General features: G+C 49.7%; 1 protein-coding gene across 4 annotated transcripts in view; it reads right to left on the bottom strand.

The window, feature by feature from the left end:
- Positions 1 to 7,484, bottom strand: part of LOC147012310 (sodium/calcium exchanger 3-like) — a 281,319-nt gene extending 273,835 nt beyond the window's left edge. For all 4 annotated transcript variants that reach the window (XM_085856299.1, XM_085856301.1, XM_085856298.1 and 1 more), the window contains exon 1: positions 7,311 to 7,484. The gene's annotated coding sequence lies outside the window, so the exon portion shown is untranslated. The remainder of the gene's footprint in view (positions 1 to 7,310) is intronic.
- Between the last annotated feature and the right edge of the window lie 3,403 nt (positions 7,485 to 10,887).

Raw genomic sequence — 10,887 nt, 5'->3', positions numbered from 1 at the left:
AATTTGTAGAATTTGTTTTTCACTTGGAAGTTGTGGGTTACGATGTGTAAATAGAGGTTGAAAAGTCTGAATTAATGCAATTTTATTCCAGGCTATAAGGCAACAAAAGGTGAAAATTTTGAAAGGGGGTGTAGACTTTCTGTGGGCACTGAAATTACACAGAATTCCTAATTTAATATTGTGTGATTTCTCGGTCAGGAACAACCACACGTGTTTTTCTTCAGCACGATTTATTCTTGTTATTCTTCACAATGTTTCCTTCTGAAACTTGTCTAACTCACAAATGCTCGGTCTATTGAATGCCTTACCCCTTTACCCCCAATACCGACAGCACAATTTTCCTCCTTGCCTTCAACCACCCCTCATTTCACCCCTCTCATGATGCTTGTCTCCATGTATCGAAATTGGGGATCATGAGAAGTCCAGTTTGCAGAGGTTCCCTGCACACTTCCACCAACTCCCCTTCATGTCCATTAATGGTGTCCATCCATCCATCCATACATCCATCCATCCATCCATTGGGGCCATACTCTGTGCAGAGCGTTGGTGCTGCCGAAGCAGTCTCCTTAGCTATTGGACACAATCCTGGACGGGTTGCCACTCCGACACAATATAACAACATGCTGGTACTCATTTTGCCTTCTTAGCTTCGCCCTTGCCCGACTACCTCTCCAAGTTCCCCCATACCCTGTCCACATTCCTGCACCCTGCCAACAGCACCTCCTCCCCTGTCCCTAACTGTGGACCTCAAACATCTGAGGCCTCTGCTACAACCTGACAGATCTTTCAATCCAGTCCCTGCTGATCAATCGAACATCACCTGTTTCACAGAATCCTTCCTCCCACAGGACGTCCCTTGCTATGGTCTCCTTTAGTTCAACATGCCTGAACCCTGTCCTTGCGGTGGAGTTGCACTTTACATCAATAACAATTTCTCACTGTCTGTGTACTACTCATCCACCTCAAATCCCACCAGGAGTACCTTTGGCTGCGGCTTCCCCTCCGCTCCCTTGTTTTGGCTGAATGTTGTACCATACTCCGAACAGTGACATCTCTGTTTGCACAAATCCGCTCCATCTTATTCAAAGATTCATTCCATCTCATCTTCACACCCTTTCTCCCACCTGTGCCTTGAAACAAATTGCTTTTTCTACCTGGAAGGTAAATTCAACCGACCACAAACTTAGATCACCCCACAAAGCCTGCAACGAATGGGTCTCAAGAGAGCCAGAAAACATCTGGCAAATCTCAAAAATGAACTTTCAAACTCATCTCCCGCTAAAACCTGGTGGTGCTTTGTTAAGTCTGTTTACGGAATATGCTCTCCCTCCATCCCTATCCTCACTTCATGTACCACAGCCGACCCTGCTCATGAGAAGGCTGAATGCCTCAATTCTGTGCTTCCCTCTAAATGTTGTGTCCCCAACGTCTCACTCCCGACACCTACCCGACCCTCTCATATCAAACTGCTCCTGGATTATGTTATCTTTTGCACCTGAAAAGGTGAAGAAGTTTCTGGCAACCCTCGATTCTGACTCTGCCACTGAACCAGACGGTATTAGCTCACTGTCCTAAAAACCTGCTCTGCTGCTCTTGCACTTCCTCTCTCTGCCATTTACACCATACCATTTACCCAAGGTCATCTTCCATCTGCTAGGAAGTCAGCCAACATGACAGCATAACATAAACATCGTGAAAAAAACTGATCACCTTAATTACAGACCGATCGGCTCAGCTACAATCATCAGCAAGGTCATGAAATCCATAAGTGCAGTCGACATCAAAACCTTCCTTTTCTCCAACGACCTGATCTCTGACCATCGGTTTGGATTCACACTGAAGTCACTCTCCCTTGGACATGCTGCTTCTGCTCTCTCAACAATGGATAGGCAGTCATGAGATCAGGCCCGTGTCTCTTGACATTATCTCGAGCATTCAATTCAGTCCGGCACCCCACCTTTCTCTCCAAATTCTCTGCCTATGACGTCCAAGGCAGACTCCACTCTTGGTTTAGTGACTTCCACTACTCTCATTGGCAACTCAATGGGATCCTTTCATCCCCTGTCCATGTCAAGGCTGAGTACCTCAAGGCAGTGTTTTGGGCTCAGTCCAATTCCTAATCTTAATCAACGATCTTTTTCACTCTTTGGAAAATCCTTATTATCTCTTTGCTGATGATTGCACCCGCTTTGTTAACCATCCCTATTCCTTCAGACAGACGGGCAAGCAGCCTGTTCACTCTTCTCAGACCCTGACAAATCACAAGATGGTCAAACACTTGGAACATGTCCTTCAATCCTGACTCGTAGCACTCTCTCTGGAAAAAGACCATCTGGCGAACCCTCCCATCTACTTCGCCTTCACATCCCACTTGAAGCTGTTCAGTAACCCAAACCATTAGGTCTCACTATCAGCCATGATCTTAATTCAGCAAATGACATATTTAAGTTTGTCTCCAAAGGAAATCGTTGACTGGGCATCTGCCATTGTGCAAACTCTCTCCTTGAAAATCTCAACTTTTATCCACCTGCAATGCCTTCAGCTGCAGCTTGATAGGGTACTGCTCTCCCCTCTGGGCTGGCACCCCTACCTCACACCTATCTGAGCTATACGCCATGGAAACCAAGGCCTAAAATCATTGGAATCTCCAGTGAATCTCTGGGGTCTGGGCCTATCACTTCAACATCGCAGACAGGTCAGAGGACTCTCTTCTACAGCCTCCTTTCTGGTGTTTTTTTTTTTTTTTTTTGTATACCTTGGTCGAGGCTCGTATGAGAGCTAACACACAACTCACAGCAAGGAGGCATGAGACAAGAGGGGCGGGAGTGGAAGGGACAAAACATTGGGGAACAGACACAGGTGAACTGTGGAAGGGAGAGGGATGGGGATGGGACGGGGAACATGGCGAGGGGAAGATGGACATTAAAGGGACTTTCAGGAAGGAAAGCAGGAGAATTGAAGGAAGTGGGCTTGGGTGGATTATCGGGGGTAGAAAAGATCGAGGATTTGGATGGGGGAAGATAAGAGGTGGTGGTGAACAGCTGTTTTGAAAGCCTGGAGGGAAGAATGGGAAAGAATAGAGTGAGGAAGTTTATTCCAAAGGCGGGAAAAAGAGGAATGAAAGAGTGAAGATGAGGAGTGATTCGTGATTTTGGTAGTTTTACCAGAACGGGGTTGTTGGCGGACCTTGAGCGCCCTGTGGAAATGTGGTTGGGACAAATCACAGAGAGAGCAGGGGGGCAAGGCTGGAGAGGAGTCGGTAGAAGACAGAAAGACCACCGACCAACCTGCGGTGATTGAGTGAGAGGCCCAAAGACTCAGCTTCATTGCGGGAGATGCCAATGATCTTAAAAGCCCTGGTTTCGACAGCGTGAAGTCGAGAAAGGTGGGAGGCAGGAGCACCAGCCCAGAGGGAGAGCAGTACTCCATCAGGCTACGGACAAAAGCTTTGTAAGTGGTCAGGAGCTCAAGAGGGCCGAGGAAGGACTTTGCACGACGGAGGATTCCCAGTCGGCGACTGGCTTTTGAGGCAAGGTTGGAAATGTGACTTTCCCGGGAAAGGTCATGGCAGATAGTGAGACCCAGAAGCTTGAAAGAAAAGACTTCTTCCAGAGGATTGTTGAGAAAGTGGATGGGGGGGTTTTGAAAACGGTCCTTTCGAAGAGACATAGTGAGAGTGTGAGATTTGTCTGGATTGAAAGACATGTTCCACGTGTTGGACCAGTTTGTGATTTTATCCAGATCTGCAGTGAGCGAAGAAGCTGCTGCTTGCCGGTCTGAGGGATGACAGATGGTACGGCAGAGGGTGGAGTCATCGGCAAAGAGAAATAGAGGATTTTCCAGAGAGTCCGAGAGATCATTGATGAAAACCAGAAAAAGAACAGGGCTCAGAACGCTACCTTGAGGAACTCCAGCCTGCACAGGAAGGGGGGATGAAAGAACTCCATTTAGGGCCACACGTTGCACCCTCAGCTCTTTCCTTTCCCCCACCTCCCGCCAATCCCCCCAGATTTCTGCAGGGATGCACGTAGTTTGCCAGTCAACCCCTCCTTGGTGAAATTCCCAAAATCCAGACTCTCTTCTCACCTCAACTCTTTTGTTCCTCTTTTTTCCCACCTGTGCAACCAACTTCCCCGGTCAGTTAATTCTTCTCCCCAGGGCTTCAAGACAGCTGTTCACCACCATCTCATGGAATTCCCCCCCCCCCAACTACTACCATGATCTTTTCTACCCCCATTAACCTTCCCAAAACCCACATTTTCTGGGTTTCCAGTTTTTCCTTCCACTTTTGTGTTTGAGAGTTTGAAGGTGTATCTATCTTGTTAACCCACCCCCTCCTCACTCAGCTTGTCCTTTGCCCTCATGCTTCCCAACATCTGTTATTTCTCCCAAGTCTCCCTCTATTTCATAGCTAAACCATGTGGTTGGGTGTCTTCTCCCCCCCCCCCCAGACCCCTTAAGCACTCCCACCTCCTCTCTTTCTGATGTTCTTCTAATTCGGTGAAAAGGAGTGAAGAATCAACCAGCATGCTAATCACCACCCAACCACACACGAGTCATCGTGGAATATCGAAGTAGTCATGTGCTGGTATCCCCCCCCCTCGCCCCCCCCCAAAGCCGTCTGGACGTGTTCACAAAAAATCTTTCGGTTTCTCTTTATATCTCTCATGGAAATCCAATGAACATTTCATCACATTTCATGAGAGGTTGCTGTAAGATCTTTGGTTATGGAGTGCTGCTCGGTCAATACAAGCCCACGTCCTTCAACGGATATACGAGCATAAAGGTGGGCGGCTGCCCTCGCTGCAATCACCTGTGCGTACGAGTGGTCCATGCTGCCACTATGGCTATATTCTTTATAGACAGGTCCTGCGGGATATATAAACTGCGCAATATAAAAGGAATGCCGTCATTTTAAAGCATTGGATCTCCACGCAGCGTATATTGAAATCATCCATAATTTACAACTTACCAAGCGTGTCCCGACCAGGGTATAAAGGAAACTTCAATATTCTGAAGTGCTGAACCTATAAATGGATTTGTTATAAAATAATGCGACATGAACCTGACCGTATTTCACGAAAGATGACGTTTATGGGCTAATGACGTCATATCTGGCCAAAGCTGAATAGAGAGCTGACGAGTCGGCTCGTGGAATCATCGTGTTTTACTTGTTTACATGGTTTCATTACTTCGTGGAATGAGTCGTGACATTTCCATGAATGTGGGGACACACTTATGAATGACATTTAGCTTCTTAAGTATTTGAAGACAAATGGAGTGTCGAGAAGGGTTCGGTACGATTGGTGTATTGCTGAGTTTGAATGTGCCCCTTACACGAGATGCGATGGTCACGTGATGTGATGGGCAGATCGAGCATGCACCGGATTAGCAACAATTCATGGGAAGATTCGAAAACATTCGACCTTTTGGGAAAAAAAAACAAAACAGAAAACTAGATAACAGCCAGAAGAAGGGATTGGTGTTGGGGTAGGAGGGGGGGGGGGCTTTATGTTTAAATCAGTGTCTACAAGTTAACCAAGAACAGCCCAGCGATGGAAACGCATGCTTGGGGACAGAAGGCAATCTCAGAAGCCATAAATAGTTGAAAGGCGGACGTGCAGTCCCGGCGGAGTGCACCACGGATCGTGACGTCATCATCCCGACGACATATTAAACCGTGCCGTCGACTCACCTGCAGTTGCACGGCTATATGGGACACCTGGCGGGCGGATCGGCACGGACAGGCGGCGTAAAGAAATGCTTTGAGTGCGAGGCTTGGTGGCGGGGTGTGCGAGCGAGGCTTGGTGGCGGGGTGTGCGAGCGAGGCTTGGTGGCGGTGTGTGCGAGCGAGGCTCGGTGGTGGTGTGTGCGAGCGAGGCTCGGTGGCGGTGTGTGCGAGCGAGGCTTGGTGGCGGTGTGTGCGAGCGAGGCTCGGTGGCGGTGTGTGCGAGCGAGGCTTGGTGGCGGTGTGTGCGAGCGAGGCTTGGTGGCGGTGTGTGCGAGTGAGGCTTGGTGGCGGTGTGTGCGAGCGAGGCTCGGTGGCGGTGTGTGCGAGCGAGGCTCGGTGGCGGTGTGTGCGAGCGAGGCTCGGTGGCGGTGTGTGCGAGCGAGGCTCGGTGGCGGTGTGTGCGAGCGAGGCTCGGTGGCGGTGTGTGCGAGCGAGGCTCGGTGGCGGTGTGTGCGAGCGAGGCTCGGTGGCGGTGTGTGCGAGCGAGGCTCGGTGGCGGTGTGTGCGAGCGAGGCTTGGTGGCGGTGTGTGCGAGCGAGGCGCGTGTTCCACGGCAAACGTGCGACTCCCGCTGGGAAAATTCCACGTGCTCTCACTCTCTCACTCTCTCACTCTCTCTCACTCTCTCTCACTCTCTCTCACTCTCTCTCACTCTCACTCTCTCTCGCTCTCTCGCTCTCTCACTCTCACTCTCTCACTCTCTCTCACTCTCACTCTCTCTCTCTCACTCTCTCTCACTCACTCTCACTCTCTCTCTCTCTCTCTCTCACTCTCTCGCTCTCACTCTCTCTCTCTCACTCTCTCTCACTCACTCACTCTCTCTCTCTCGCTCTCTCTCTCTCTCGCGGCGCCATCCAGCTCCGTTAATGAATGCGGCACGAACGTGTGGCCCGGTCGGCTCGCTCGCTCCTCCGTCGTTGTGCGATCTGTCTGAGCGAGCACGGACGATCGCAGCATACCGATAGGAGCGCACGTTCAGCACTCATGGCTCGGATGTGCATCCAAACAACAGCAGCAGCAGCAATAAGACATGACTCCAAACAAATCGCACCATTTTTATATCTCACTTAATCTCTTCAAGGCTTGCAATTCGCCGCATGCCGTGCTGCGCTGCCGCGGCTCGCGATTCAACGAAGAGAAGAATAAAACGCGCGCACGACGTGATGCTCTCGGCCGCGAGGTGCCGACGTGCTCCGCACGGGGATGCGCGCCGTGCGGCTCGGTCCAAACGGCCAAGCTCATGACCCGAGGTCCGGTGAAGCCTTCAAGTAAACGTGAAACTGAGGTTCCAACGACAGAATGAGTGTTCACCGTGAACATAGGATTATCCGGAGAGGTGCGCGGTCAGACCCCTGGGGTTCGACCCCTGAACCCGTTCACTGCACAATCACAAACAAGAGTCATAAGGTCGCTGAGAATGTCCGTGCGGTATAAAGTTCGGTGCGAGAGGGTGAGCCCGACGAGCAGGTATTGGATATAAAGCACACACCCGGATGGGAGCGGTCGCCGTTGGAAGCGTTTGATGTGGGTGGGGAGGAGGGGGTCCTTCGAGCCCCCCGACTCGGAGAACACAACTCACCTCTTTAGAAGACGTCTTGAACGGCAGTGGCGATCCGAACCTCCCGCCTCGACCAACCTTTCGCCAGGTGTCCCCGCGGCACCATCGCCGCGAACGCCGCCCGTGTGTGTTTCCCACCACCCGACGCTTGCCCTGTTGCCGGCTCCGTGGATGAGGCGCCTCCCCTCTCGATGAGCGAGGGGCGGGGAGGACGATGTCCCCCGCCTCCTCCCAGGGGCTTTAGTCTTTATCCCCCAGACCCCCCGTTCAACACGGACCTCTGTAAGAGAAAGTGGTTCTATATATATATATATATATATATATATATATATATATATATATATATATATATATATATATATATATATATATATATATATATATATATATATATATATCACGCTCAATGGACAATGGAGAAAAGCAGAACACTCGGTGAGTGAGTTTGAAGCACACCTTGAGCTGCCATCGTTTCCACATCGATATTGTTCATACCTGCAGGAAAAGTTTCGTCGACGGCCGAGAATTCATCGCCGCACGAAGGACCTTCTGGGTCGGCAAATGTTTGGTCCTGTGGTTGTGTTGTGACCATCCAGCGAAATCCCAACACCTGTGGTTGTGTTGTGACCATCCAGCGAAATCCCAACACCTGTGGTTGTGTTGTGACCATCCAGCGAAATCCCAACACCTGTGGTTGTGTTGTGACCAGCGAAATCCCAACACCTGTGGTTGTGTTGTGACCATCCAGCGAAATCAACATCTGTGGTTGTGTTGTGACCATCCAGCGAAATCCCAACACCTGTGGTTGTGTTGTGACCATCCAGCGAAATCAACATCTGTGGTTGTGTTGTGACCATCCAGCGAAATCCCAACGCCTGTGGTTGTGTTGTGACCATCCAGCGAAATCCCAACGCCTGTGGTTGTGTTGTGACCATCCAGCGAAATCCCAACACCTGTGGTTGTGTTGTGACCATCCAGCGAAATCCCAACACCTGTGGTTGTGTTGTGACCATCCAGTGAAATCCAAACACCTGTGGTTGTGTTGTGACCATCCACCAAAATCAAAACACCTGTGGTTGTGTTATGACCATCCAGCACAATACCAACACCTGTGATTGTGTTGTGACCATCTCACGAAATCCCAACACCTGTGGTTGTAAGGGAAGTGTGGATCAGAGAGGTGTCGGGGAGGACAGAGGGTGGACAAGATGAATGCAGAAGTTATATTAACTCTCAGGAAGGAAAAACGGTGAATTTGGAAGAAGCAGGGCTTGGTGAGGGTTAATGGGGGTAGAAAAGATTACAGGTGCGGATGAGGGTGACGTGAGATGATGGCGAACAGCTGTTTTGAAGACCTGGAGGGAAGAATGAGGTTGACGAGAATGTGGGGAGTTGGTTCCACAGGTGGTGGACGATAAAGAGGAGCCATTGAGTTGAGGTGAGCAGTGATCCTGGATTTAGGTAGTTTAACCACAAGGGGCTTGCTGATTAACCGCGTGACCCCTGCAGACACCTGGCTGGGGGGGGGGGGCACAGAAAGAGCAGCGAAGGTGCAAAACGACAAAGGAGTCGCTCGAAGACAAAGACCCCGTGCACCGACCTGGTGGCTCCTTCTCCCTTTACCACCTTTCGATCGTTCATTTCTTTGAGGGAGGGTCCAAACGACCGCCATGTAACTGCATCCCCTCCTCTCAAGGGGACGACGAGCTCGCATCTTCCCGAAGAGTTTCGACCACCCTGATGCCATTTCACCAAAAATAGAAATAACAAAAAGTGTTCTTGTTCATCTTAACAGGTCCCCGTGGCTCCGCTTCGATCAATTCATCAAATTATATTGCACTGTTATCCCACACCACGGTAATTCAAGTTTAACGACATGCCACCTGGGTCCAGATTAGCTACATCTGGCTAATAAGAAAAGGACACGTCACTTACCTGGTTGGTTATTGATGATTTGGCCGAAAGGTAAATGAAATTCCTGGGAAGGCACAAAATGGAGGGAACTTCCGAGGAATCTCTCAACGAACGGACAATTTACCGATTTTCCCCATCAATGTCCCTTTACTTGGCACACGGTGAGACCTTGACCCTCATTGGTCCCTTAAACCAGGTGTTGCATCACCGACGAAGATCGTCAACTGCTGCAATTCAGGACGCGCAATGTCGAGCAATCAAGAAGGAAACAACAGCACGACATATATGATTGCAACATGTTACCTCTTCCAACCTTCCTCAACACTTGCATGTAATAGCGTTTCTGATTGCATGCACGGAACACGCTATATATGGGTACTGTCGGATGATACGACTGATGCAACTACAACTACAGCTACGACTGTAGTTCCACCACTACCACCACCTTAACGGTTAAGATGGCTGGTTTAAGATCTTAGGGGGTCCTGAGTTTGAGCCCCCTTGTTGGGCCATTAAGTAACACCGGGTGGGGTTGATTCAACCTGCCAAGCTTCCAAGGTCGGCAAAATGAGTTCTCGCTTACTGGTGGCAGGGGGCACTGCATCAGCAGCACAGCGGTGCTCTCAGCAATGATGCATACAAAATAATTTGTACTACCGTGACTAAAAACGCCACCAATTATTCCCACCTCTCTTGCAAGATCGGACTGGGGAAAGTTTTTGTCGCAAGTCTTTCACGAACGATCTGAGCAGGAATTTGTAATTTGTCCAGGATGCCGGCAACAACTGACTGTCTCTTCGAGAAAGAGGTCCTGATGTAACGTCCATCGACTGATGCGAGCAGACGGGACAACCGGCTTAACGTATACCTCGATCTATCTTTGCGATGGTGCAACTCACGATGCGACGTACTGCCTGCAATTAACACCGATGTGACAGTTTCGTGTCAGGATTCGAACCCAGGGTGGACGGCTCTCAATGGCATCTCTGCACCGGACGTGTCGAGCCGGCGATGCCTAATTTTTGCCACGAGCTGATGGCGATGGATAAAAGGAGTGGGATTGTTGGAACGCGATATGCTCTTCGTATGGAGTGACCTGCACTGCTCGAAAGTTGAGCCGACGGGGAGAAAGAGAGTACAAGCTGCAGCGGAACCAGGGAATGGATCGAACGACTTCGAGTTGAGAAAGTGATGGGATGGATGATGAGCACATGATTAATCATTATTATTATTATTATTATTATTATTATTATTATTATTATTATTATTATTATTATTATTATTATTATTATTCAGTGATGTGAGTGATGCTTTCAGGTTCGTTAGTGGCATTGCAGTGAGAAACTGATCATCCCAACCTTCGCAAGATCCGTGAAGGCATAAGATGATGGCAGGCGTCACGCCGACTATTTCATCATCATCATGGATGTTCATGACATCGCATATGGTCTCCGCACTGGGCTTGCAAGATGACCTCCGAGACAGGGTTCGAATCTCGGCTGAGCTACAAACGAGTATCCTGGTGTCTCGCATGCTCGTTGTTTGTGTGCGTGTGCGTGTGCATGTGCGTGTGCGTGTGCGTGTGCCGTCCCTCGAATGGACGTTAAACTAGGCATCCCTTCTGGCGGCATCAGTTGGTGGCTATTAAAGATCCAATGTGTGGTCTTTCGGGAAGAGTGGGCGA

This window comes from Eptatretus burgeri, chromosome 15 (genome assembly GCF_056783735.1).
Source record: "Eptatretus burgeri isolate ZD-2024b chromosome 15, Ebu_testis_v1, whole genome shotgun sequence".
Lineage (NCBI taxonomy): Eukaryota > Metazoa > Chordata > Myxini > Myxiniformes > Myxinidae > Eptatretus > Eptatretus burgeri.
The sequence above is the reverse complement of the archived record's forward strand: the minus strand, read 5'-3'. Positions and strand labels throughout refer to the sequence as shown.